This window comes from Pocillopora verrucosa, chromosome 5 (genome assembly GCF_036669915.1).
Source record: "Pocillopora verrucosa isolate sample1 chromosome 5, ASM3666991v2, whole genome shotgun sequence".
NCBI lineage: Eukaryota > Metazoa > Cnidaria > Anthozoa > Scleractinia > Pocilloporidae > Pocillopora > Pocillopora verrucosa.
Genome location: NC_089316.1, coordinates 24,485,200 through 24,497,715, shown reverse-complemented (window position 1 = coordinate 24,497,715; position 12,516 = coordinate 24,485,200). Strand labels below are relative to the sequence as shown.

Sequence of the window (12,516 nt, the reverse complement as noted above, 5' to 3'; positions counted from 1 at the left end):
TTGTTTACATGTTTCTTGATGGCGATTAATTAATTCTGTAATTTAAATTCAGCTTTTTCCCTTTTAGTGCAAAACACTCGCAATCCGCAAAACCCCTTTTCTTCTCAGAGCAGGACATGTTACACTCTGCCGTAACTGAATCGATAAGGGTGAATTCACAACGTGAGTTATATTGTACCAATGCAATTTCTCTTCAAGTGATCAACTTGATATATCCCTCGTTCAATATGATACACATTTGTTTTTGGTCATCTTCCCATTAGCGTTACAATTCTCTCAAATTTTCGTTTTCTACTCTCACCGAGACGACTTCATAAAGTTTCTAAAAATAATAACGGTAAGCTTTTTTCTTGTAAATAACTCCCGCCAATTCTGCACTAAATATTTTTTGCAGTCAAAAGCGTAGGTGTCCGGTGTAATCACCAGAGGGAGGTACAAAGCTAAAGAAATCACATAAATAATATGTATTCTTTATGTAGATTTTTTTTGCCACTTTTCTCGTCTTTCGATTACAATATGCTACATATTTCTACATTATCTTTCCTCACCTGAAGATTACTTGCAATAAATTTAGCTCCAATAAAGTTCTTTTCCAAGAAAAATACTTGACTTCTCGTTGTATCTAAAGAAAAGCACATTTAAATCGTTTCACGTCTTGGAAGGAATTAAAGCGAATACCATAAATACTGTTCTTAAAGAAATATCCAAGGAAGATATTCAAAATTTGTTAAATCTGTGTACTCCATGCATCTTTGTGTACAGAAACCGTCAGTGTATCCTACAGGAATTTTATGAATAAATTTTTACTGAACCAGTTGTCTTTAAGTCGGAGGAGAAATCTTAGGCCCTAGCTCTCTGTCTCTTTGAGCTCCGGAATTCTTTGCTGAGTTTGGATGCAGTAAGCGATACCATAAATAATTGTATAACAGTTCGTACAGACAAGTGATAGATCGTATCATAGATCCCGTATCCCGTATCTCGTAGATCCCTCGTGGGAAGATAAATAAGCTACCTCAAGGTCTAGTATGTTTATCTACATGTCAGCATTGATATTTGTCGTTTAACCTTATCTGGCGGATAGGGTTTTTTTTTTTCGGTCGTCGGTTAAAAATGATTTTTTCCTTTGTCACGGAAAAGTTTGAAATTTCTTTTCTATCATTATGTATTTGAAGACATGAAACTTTCGACATTGATGATCTAAGCAGTATACAGGATGATCCTTTATGTATCCACTGTATGTCATGGCTCATTAACGAGAAGTGAGAACTTCTGATCGTAATATCCGATGGTCTAAGATTCGATCCTGCGTTCGTGACAAGTAAATAAGATCGATATTTCTTTCATTCTTTTGTCTCATGTTTCAAATTATTTCTATTTGTATCTTAAGTCAATACCCATCGCTATTAACTTATTCTGTCCTCACCTTAACTCCTGTGAAAATGTTATATTTGCCCCACAAATGTGTAACAAAACGGTGCACTTGGTAACACCAGCAGTATTGAAGAAGCTGAATATGAGCTCATCAAACTCGAAACAAAAAATCGTGTATCACTGTTTATTTCGTGATCCATGATTCTATTTTGTAGCTATGCTGTTTCACTATTTATACGCCAAGTTGAGACTGGGCCTCATACAAGATCTTTTAGATTTTCATTTTCTTTAATTTGGAGTATAGCACGATGACATAAACATCCTACTTTTTAAATTTTTTTTGTTGATGTGATAGTCGTTAAACCAGTGCTTGCTGCTTAGGTTGTGGGGCGCCGGGCTGTTGTGCGGGAGGTCGAGGGTTCAAGCCCTACACAACAGAATTCTGCTCCAATATCAGTCTTTACTGAGCCCACATTTTTATCTTCCGACGCACGATGTAAACACTCAAACATCGTGCCCATTTTGTCCGTCATCGCGCGAAAAGGTATATCTACTAAAACTGAACTCTGACAGATAACCCGTTAGAAATGATACTACTAACCACCTTGTAGATACGTAGTTCGAACATTTGAAGACAAAAATTTATTCACCGTCGACGACTACCGTGTCAAGTTTCGCGAGGAGGTTGAAGGACGTTCCAAATTCTTCAAAAAACCAGAATAATTAATGATGTGGTTGGCGAGGTTTCGTTTTCATACATGATCGATAAACCGTATGCATCGTGGTTCTGGGGTTGAAATTTTCATTTTTGTTGACACACTTACCCAATTTGGCTATTTATACGTTAAGGTAGGACCCGCGAGCGAGCCGGAAACCTGTGTTCTGATCGGCTACCCAAGAGTGAAAAATGTATTTTCTTTCGATTCCCACTTTGATTCCCCACAAAATTAAAAAAAAAAAGAAATGCTTGTAGCCTGTATAATTTCGTATCTAAACAGTTTTTTTTGTCATGTGAATAAAAGCTTTTCTAACAATTTTGGCTAAAACAGAGGTCACAGATTCGTCCCAAATGAAAACAAAACAAAGCAAAAATCACAACGAGACTAACAGATTCATTTGGTCATTCCATGGTGCAGGAAAATATTTTGTTATCATGTAATATATCCTTTGATCCTTTGCTAACGAAGCCTTCGTCTTGGTCTTTAAAATGCAGTGAGGGAAATTGGCCGATGTACAGCCTTCTTAAGCTCACAATTGTTTACTAATGCTCATGCATATATGAGGTATTGGATAACCGTGCGTGGATGCGAATTTTAGCATCGAGTGTTCATAACATCTTTTACACCTTCAGAGAGATAATTCAGCGTACCGCGGGCACACGGCTAGGCATTGCACGAGGGCTTTACGTGGGTTAGTGGATGTGAAGCCGCGTAAGCAAATAATCTGCAACCCGCGTTTTGAGCGCGAAATCAACTTGGTGAGGTTGTAGTTGAATAGTAATTCTTAGTATTCCGTAAATTCTAATCAACTCGCAGAGCAACAATACAGGCAGAATCAAGGCTTTGTCACAGGAGGAAATTGTTATGATTCAAGTTCGTGGAGAGAGGGTTTTGAGTGAAAATAGGATGAAAAGAGAGAGACTGAGCGACCAAAAAAAAACAAGAAGTAAGTGAGTCGAGAGAAACGCGCAAGAAAGTTGGAAGAGGACACCAATATGGTTTAATACGGTGAAAAGAACGCGAAAGAGAACAAGAAAGATGTAAGTAAAAAGGAAAATATCTAGCGAAGAGTAACGCGAGACTCCCAGCAGAGTTTCAAGATTTAAAAAAATGGCGGCCGTTATCGCATGGACTAGCGACTAAATACAGGAATGGCTCCCACCTGTGATTGGATGATAAAAATAATAAAATTTAATAAGTTATATCTTAACTCCTTGCTCGTGAGTATTGTTAACCGCGTGTTTCGAAGCGGAACAATGAAATATCAATGTGACAACACCGATGAGTCAAACAAGAAATGGCTACTTACATAACGAAGAGAGGGAAGAGTCGATCTTGTTCAGTGAGGTCGTTCAGCGATATTCCGGCGATGAGAAAGTCACCTGCTGACAAGCTCCGCTGACAAAACTCATTTAGTGAGTTTAGGCGGACGACCAGAGACTGGAGCCATTCGTGTATTTCACCGCAGACAGAAATGGCTCCAACTCACGTGTATATTAATTTTTTTTAGTTCCGGCTAAATAATATATACGCTGAGATAAAAGCTGAAAGAGCGATTTATTAGGTTCTGCTTATGTTGAAGTCTAGAGTGCTTGCAAATGAAGCCCTCTTTTATTACTACAGGGCCATAGAGTCTCTAAGTTGAGCAACTGCATGTCACGTTTGGAAAATCACGCAATGTTGCGTGACGCTGCTACCGACGTTTTTAATTTACTGTATGCTCTGCTGAAGAAATATGGCTTGGCCGCAATCGAGGGATTTTTTTTTCGCGGAAAACTGATTTTCTAGGTTATTGTTCACGTGAAGGACAAATCCACTAACGCGCTCTTCATCTGTTTTTGCATAACACCTAAAGGAAGAAAGTCGCGGATTAATTTTGCGTGGTAATTTCTAACAACTCCATTAGACCTAAAAAAGGAAAAAAAAAAAAAAAAAGAAACCAAAAAAACGTCTTACCAGTCAAACCAGTGGTAGTAGCTCTGGCACTGAATCATGTCGAAGTACCTTGACTGTTTGCAGTGATGGTACAACCGATCTTCGAACAGTTTTCGGCTATAACGAGAAAGAGTAAAATGATTTTATAGAACTCTTCTGAAATTAATGAAGGCTGTTCATCACATGACGCTGTATTGGAGCGAGTATATCTCGTTTGCTATTGTATCACACTACTGTTTTAGGCAAGGTATTTATACTACTTAAATTTAAGATAGAATTAGTAGAACATAAACCATATTTTCTGTAAATTACACGAGCCATCCTAACCTAATTTGCCAACTGCTTTCCAGGCATCATCTGTAAAAAAACCGCTTCAATTTTTCAAATTTCAAAACTTTTAGCTAAGACCGTGGCTCCCAAAAATATTTCTCACCTTGCCTAAAAAATTTTCAAAAGAAATTTTCAAATTTTTCAAAACTTTGCCTATTCCTGCTCGTAGGTCCAGCCAAGCCCTTATGGTCATTGGCCCCCGCAGTATCCACTAACAATGGCTTATAAATGTAGGCGTTTAGTGTTAACTTGTAAAACTACCTGAAGAAGTTTACGACAGTTAGAAGAAACGTGTCAGAGAATAGAGAAGTTTTACAACTACTGTTCGCACAGCGCTGCTCACTAGTTTAGTTTTAATTTTTTAAAATTTTTTAAAAAAATTGTTAAAAAAATTTGTTAAAAAAATTATTGAAAAAAATAATTAATAAAGGTTTGATTCGGAACTATGCGTGAAATACAGGAATTACTTTAGTCTCTGGTCGTCCGCCTGAACTGACTAAACGAGTTTAGTCAGCAGAGCTAGTCAGCAGATGACTTTTTCGTCGCCGGGATATCGCTGAACGACCTCGCTGAACAAGAAAGGCTGCCTTCCGGCCCTTCGCTACGTAAGTAACCATTTCTTGTTTGACACATCGGTGTTTTCACTCGCATTGATATTTCATTGTTCCGTTTCGAGACACGCGGTTAACAATACTCACGAGCAAAGAGTTAAGATGTAACTTATTAACTTTTACTATTTTTATCATCCAATTACAGATCGGAACCATTCCTGTATTTAGTCGCTTGTATCGCATGGTGTATTCGAAGTTAAGATCAGAGAGCGTTTACGCTTTTGAGGAGGCGAAGATGGATATCTACCGAAAATTTTTTTTAGAATACGTTTTTTTCGTGCAGATGTGGGGTCTAAAGCTGAGGTGAGTGGTAGTTTTGTGTTTAATTCGACAAATTAGCTCTAATTTGCCGTAGCTACCATAATGCTCTGAGGCGTAAATTCAAATAACGAACGTTTCATTCAAAGAAAGTGCATTTTTTCGTTTACTAAATTATGGATTAAAATAAGTTTTGGTATGTTTCGGAAATTTTCCATTCTCGTCAGCGTAGGATGAGGTGGAAATTGATAAACTGCGGAGTGAAAACTTACTCGTAGCGTAAATTTCGTTTGTTTATCAAATTTAAATGCCTTGGCTCAATCCCGAGTCCGAAATTTAACGGCGATTTACAGTACAACTCTATTGTGGGTAAATGTATCTAAATGAGCTTCAACAAAGAGAATTTATTACTCAGTCTACAAGGCATGTAAATTTCGAATTAATGAGATAGAGCAAAAAACTACACGTCAACAGATGTGTTCTTATACGTGTGCAGCGAAATTAAAAGTACATATTTATATGTTTTAGATTGAATCGATCTCAAGAGAGGTGACAAACTAAATTAGGATGTCGTCTTTAACCTTAGTTAACAATGACTTCGATTTGCCCGCCTGTGACGAATAACACAAACATTCTCAATCATACATGAACATGGTAAATAGGAATCTGAACATTACCTTTTCTTAACGATGATTTTTATTGACATCCTTATACAACTTCCACATTCGTCAGGGCATGTTGTACAACCTGAGAAATTAAAGCCATCTAAGTTATGCTAGTATTTTAAGTCAAGTAATGTAAATTAAGTAAAAACTGTTGCATGAGACTTCTTTTCTAATTTTATGTTCACAGTGTATTTTTTTCAATCCATAGGGACAAGATAGCTCAACAGCACAGCTATGTTGCAGTCAAACATAATCTTTAACTTGCTTATGATGAAGGTGAGCGATTAGTAACTAAGTGTTAATTACCAGTAACAAATTTGCTCTTAATCCGAAGCTTTCAGTGGTAAAAATGATGGACATCAATCACTTTCAAGCAACTTATTACCTTTTTTTAAATGGCCAGACTAAATCATTTAAGGGAATAAAATTAGGTAAGAATGCGTGATCAAAATACTTTATAAATGTACTGTAATCCTCCAGGATTGTAGCAGTTTCAGAGCAACTTTTTTTGTCATGAAGAGTACTTGTTACCTCATCTGATAACTCATTGTCATTGGCATTGGGAAGCCGGTTATTCTACATCAAAAAGGTTGCATCCCATAATTTTATATCAGACTGTAGTTGCTTAGTAGCCTTCAGGACAAGAATTTGTATTTTTGCCAGGTGGTTTTCATACCTGTTGGCACAATATCTGGAGTTGGAGTTGTGGTTGAGGTTGTTGCACAATTTTCAAGCTGTATCACTTAGGATGTTTTACCTAGTACAACCTCTGTTGCTTTTGTTGTTTTTGAAGTGAGGGGCTGGTTACTTTCATCTGACCTAGTACAAATCTCATGCTCTGAAAGCTGTGGAAGTTGGTTTTGCTCTAGAGGCTCTTTGCTATTTTCTTGAGGTTGTTGTTCCTTTCCTTGTTTTATGTCACTCTGTATGTGGTTATGTAAGTTTTCAAGTTGTGATTCTTCTCTAAAAAAAATACAATTTTCCCTCACATTTTCTGTACATGTACATTTTTACATGTTTCATTTCACTGACATTTTATCACTGACTACTATAATAACTTGAATGCAAAATACATTGTGGTTTGGTACGGAGATCAGTTTCTTCTATCTGACATTCTTCAGCAGCTGAGGGTCTGTCATCATTGAGATGTAACTTGTTGTAAACTAGTTCCCCACTCTTACTTCTCAGCTGGTGTAGAGGCAGTTCTTCGGGTTTCTCAGAATATTGTTTCCAAGGAGTCTCCAAACTGGTTTGAATGGCTTTGACCAAACTAGATCTGAAATGAAAGATGTGAGGACCCTCTGGGTGATGTGTGGCTTCACTAGGACCATCATGGAACTCTACGGAACCATCATCTTTCCAGTGCCACCAAACCCCTGGTCCTGGAAGCAGGAAATCACCTATTACCTCCAGCTGAGCCTGCCATAATCTTGCCTTCTTCGTTAAAAAGGTCTTTACTTACTGTTGTGATGGCTCTGTCAGGTAACCTCTTTGCCAACTTTGTAATTTCCCATTCTTGAATGCTGACTGTATTTTCCTCTACAGTGATATCTTCTCCCAGTATGTGAAGAAATGCATTTGGCACCAAATCTTCAGCATTTTTGCTCCATGTCTTTCTTGTTATGCTACAATTCTGTCAAAAAACCTTTCCAATAACTTAGCATTGATGGATGAAAGACACACCAGCATGAAGATGACAGAAGCATGATGCACAGCACTGTGATAGTAGATACCATACAATTTACGAATAGTCATGGTCTTGGGTGGGGCTAGCATGGCTCTCATTGCCGGTGCATGTTTAAATGAAAGGTTTAGATCACTGCATTTTATGTGAGTACAATGGGAATACACCTGCCATCTGCGGTACATGTACTTTGGATTTTGTAGGTTGTTGATAATTTGTATGCCTTTCTTGAAAGCCACCTGAAAAAGCTACAGCATATGATGGGTTTGATATGTCACAAATTTTAGAGAGCCCAGAAGGAAAAGAGGAACTAGGAGGAGTGGGGTAATGGAGCATTGAGGGGGTAGGAGTGGGGTAATAGAGCATTGAAGGGGTAGGAGTGGGGTAATGGAGTATTGAGGGGTAGGAGTGTGGTAATGGAGTGTTGAGGGGGTAAGAGTGGGGTAATGGAGTGTTGAAGGGGTAGGAGTGGGGTAATGGAGTGTTGAGGGGGTAGGAGTGGGGTAATGGAGTGTTGAGGGGGTAAGAGTGGGGTAATGGAGTGTTGAGGGGTAGGAGTGGGGTAATGGAGTGTTGAGGGGTAGGAGTGGGAGAATGGAGTGTTGTGGGGGTAGGAGTGGGGTAATGGAGTGTTAAGGGGGTAGGAGTGGGGTAATGGAGTGTTGAGGGGGTAGGAGTGGGGTAATGGAGTGTTGAGGGGGTAGGAGTGGGGTAATGGAGTGTTGAGGGGGTAGGAGTGGGGTAATGGAGTGTTGAGGGGGTAGGAGACTTTTTAAATGTATGGAAGGGTTTACATTTATACCTCAAGTGTCTGTAAGAGTACAAAGTGACACAGATCTTCATGCACAATATTTAATTTGCTGGTGTTCATGATAGCAAAATACTTACTCTTTTTCTGATCAAATGTATTAGTGTTGACTCCTCAGGACTTTAGGTACTCCTTCAAGACTTGCCCAGCATTGGGTGGTGGAACACTTGCCCCTTTTCTTCTTATTTGATACTCCTTGGCCTTCTCAGACCAGTTCACAGTCTTCCAGTCGTTCACATCCAGCATTAGCTACTCTAGGTTTCCATCCACAGTACTGGGAACGTGCGACCTCTTCTGTTGCTTGGGGGCATTTTTTGCCCTCCTTTTGGCTTCATCAATGGTTTCAAACATTCTACCATTCTTTGCCTTTTCCTGGCTGCGAAAGATTTTCGTTGAGCCTGGTGAAGGTTGACATCATTATTTTTTCCAGGAATTTTCTACATTTTTTTAAAATTTTCTCTTTTCTTTACGGATTTTTTTTTTGCCTCAACCGGTGAAACTTTCTTTGTCAACCCAGCCTTGGGAACCATGGACATTCCTTCTCCAAAGGACTTTCCCAGTTGCTCCTTACATGCAGAGTTGAATTACTTATCTATTACTGACCCTATGTTTTTCACTTCTTTTTTTGTTGGTTTGAAGATTTTTTTTTCCTGGAAGCTCTTTGGCTTGACTTTTTACTTCTGTGGATGCCTCCCTTCTGCTCGCCACACAACCTGTGCTTTTTTTGAAGAGGCTACTCTCTACTGGTGTTGTTAAGAGACAACATTTGCATTCTTCTACTTGGTGCACAGTTTTTTTTACCCTGGGCAGTCTTCTCCTAGCTTTCCATAAATGCAATATGCGTTTAGATACTGTTCCTTTTTTTTCTGGCGGCGACCACTGTAAAATTTGGCTATCAATGGCCTTATATTTCGGATCAATATCAATATCTGGGCAACTGCCCACCTACCCCTCCCCTAACCCAACAACAGTCTATTGATAACAAGTGAGGGTTAATGTTGGGGTAGGGGAGGGGTAGGTGGGCATTATTAAACCTTTACACTGTAACATCAGTAAGCATATTCTCCTTACTGTTCTCAATACATTTTTGTTATGTGCTGGCAGGGAGAATTTGTTTAACAATCAAGAGGTTCTTTAGTTTGTTATTATTGCCTTTATTCTCATAACCCTAATGTTTGATTCAGGGTTGATATTGAAGGGGGAAATTTGACGCTAGACACTATCAGGAATTAAAGGGTTAAAGGAAGCAGGTTATTAAAAAAATTATAACTTTGATTCAAGCAAGTATTTGAATATGTGAGTAACATTTGATGTTTTCACATGTAACAGGATGATCAAGCTGAAGATGGCCTCAAAAAGGAGTGAACTCCACTGCAACAAATGAGTCACTACTTTTGAAACTCGAGCATTTGGTAAATACACCTTGGTTTGCAATTCTGATGATTACAGTTTGCTGAAGTAATTGAAATGTCAGTCTCCAAGCAGGAACCATCCACATGACCTGTAGAGTCATAAGCCATGAGATAACTTTAGAGAAATGCATTTGTGTCAGTAGAACTATTGTGAGTACAGTACCACCTAGTGACAAAAGTTAATGATTTCCTGTAAGTATGAATGTTTGGGAGAAGTTATAGTGGTAACCGATGCTTTTCTGCTAAAATGCATAGGATTTAATGATTGTAAAGTATATCTCTTAGCTTTTAAACTTTCAAATTTGTATTAATTGTAACTGTTTACCATATTTATTTCTTTGTACCTCAAGCCCTCAAAAGTTGAAGCAAGTTAGTCAATCACCTGATTTCCTGGTTTGGAATTGTGGGATTGATTGATTTATTATTGATTGATTTATAATTTTGCTGTGTAAGTTGCCACATTATAACATGTAATATTATTATTTGAATTGCCTTAAATACTCTCGCCCAAGCTTTCATTAATGCATGGTGTTTCTTATCAATACTCATACCCAAACTAAAGATTGATATTAGGAATTGGTCACAAGATATGTAAGTTTTAAATGGTGGGAAACTGGAGAGGAAAAAATCCCTCTTCAATTAGGACTAAAATTAAAGTGGGCTCTGCTATTTTAATTCATGTTTTTACTTTGACCTGCATGAAAGTAAAATTAATAGGCATCCGCATAATGCACAAAGCAAGAATATAAATGACCTAGCTTGATAAGTTATAAAATTAAAATAAGAAAGTTGTGCAGACCATAATCTTGCCTTTTATCCTTCTCTGGATATTTACTCAAATAGCATAGTCACTATCAGTCTCTTGCACTCTCACTCTCACTCTCCACTGAGCATGTGGAAAGATGATAACCTTGGGAATTTTTTTTAAATGAAGAAAGGAAAGCTTGCCCTCTTACCAAAGATAGTTCTTTTGTACGTCATCAGTACATACCTAGTCTTATTTGTACATCAAGTTGATTGTTCTAGGTAGGCTAACCTAATAAATTAGTTGTGAAAATTTCTTTGTTTGACTCAATTTTACCTGACAAACCTAAACTGAATAATAGAAACTTGAAATTTATTTCTTCTCCTTTTGAGGTGTACATGAAAACTTTGAAGTCATGGCAGGCTTGAACTACAGGTTTATAAGAAATCTGCATATGTGTATGTGTGTTTTAACATATAAAACCGGTGAAAAGGTTGCTTAACTTTTTTCATTAGTACACATTTCTTTTTCTTTTTCGCTAGATTTAAAAATATCTAGAAAGAGAGTTTATGCGAAATCGTTTCCGAGAATCATGTGCATATGTAGACAGCCTGGTGACGTCAGTTTTCTTTTTACTTAGTTCGAATAATGTTATCTTTCTACTAGGCCTGCTGACACATCCAACGCTTGCTTCTATCAGTTCGACTTCTTCCTTATATTTACTTCATTTTATCAAATTTTCCAAATTTCATATCAAATTACCATGAATAAAAACAGGCTTTTCTCACCTCACAATCGACATTCCTTTCCTAGCAGCATGAAGGAAGTTTGTCATCATAGACTCAGTTAAACGATCTGCCACGAGTCTCCTACAACTCAGTGGAGGAGCATCTGAAGTACTAATCGGACGGTCGTAGCTCCGACTCCTAATTGTAGCACACCGAGTTCTTTTTTCTTGAGTATACCTGTGTCATTCCCTGAAGGACATCATCTTTCATTGTTTATTTCCCTGGAAATGTCGTCTTTTTGGCTGGAAGGTGTGAGAAAGCTTTCGGAATAATCTTTTGTTGTGCAATGTTCCTTCATTCTGATATTTAGCGATGATAGAAAACAAATACGCATGCATAGCATATTTTTGTTTATATTTTGATAATGTAGTTCCGTTATCTTTAAATACATTTAAGAAACCATGACCAGATTATAGGCCTCGCGCTTGAGCCGCGAATCAAAGCGGAAAAAAAAAACTCGCTCCTGAACCTATAGTACTCAAGTGGAACGCGGGTGAGTAAAAGATGTGGGTTATTCGTTAATTATATAACCAAAACTAACGAGACCTGAAGTGTTACTTAGGAGTCTTAGGTGTTTTTACACCACAAGAGAAACACAGATACCGAAAGCATAATGAAAGAAATTTCCTAATTAATGATGCGGGCGATTTGTCGGCCTGAAAACTTGATGAATTTTTTTGGAAAGGTTGACCAAGTGAGCTAATTCGACGGATGAGTGAAAAGGAATGACATAAGGCCAAAGTTCGCAAAAAGTTACTGTATAGCGAATACGACTAAAAATACAAGGAAAAATTAAATCTGATTTTCTTCGACTGGATAACGTGGAATTCTCGAAAATTGGGAAATTTCCGTCTGTTGGAATATAAATACTAGTGTTTTTTTTTGGTTTGCCCAATCGGAAAATATCCAAAACGTGGTAAAAAAAAATGAAAAATTAAAAGATATTTGAACTTCCCAATTTCTCCAGGCTGCTACTAAAGAGAAAGGTGTTGTAGTGGATTAAAGCTTTCATTTAGCTTACTATTTGTCAACAAATTAAACATTCCCATCCATAACGATCCAAACTGGCACAGAGATGACATCCAACACTTAAATGAGAGCTATGTTGAAAAGAATTACTGAAATGGCGTTGGTGTTCAAGGTAGAATAATAATAATAATGATAATAATAATAATCCAAGAGAAAAAAAC

At 37.7% G+C, this 12,516-nt stretch overlaps 1 long non-coding RNA gene across 1 annotated transcript; it reads left to right on the top strand.

Moving 5' to 3' along the window:
- Window positions 1–5,144: 5,144 nt before the first annotated feature.
- On the top strand, window positions 5,145–10,843 carry LOC136281089 (uncharacterized). The gene is made up of 3 exons (XR_010717561.1): window positions 5,145–5,269; window positions 6,098–6,165; window positions 9,711–10,843. It is a non-coding gene; the product is annotated as an uncharacterized lncRNA (long non-coding RNA).
- Window positions 10,844–12,516: the final 1,673 nt, after the last annotated feature.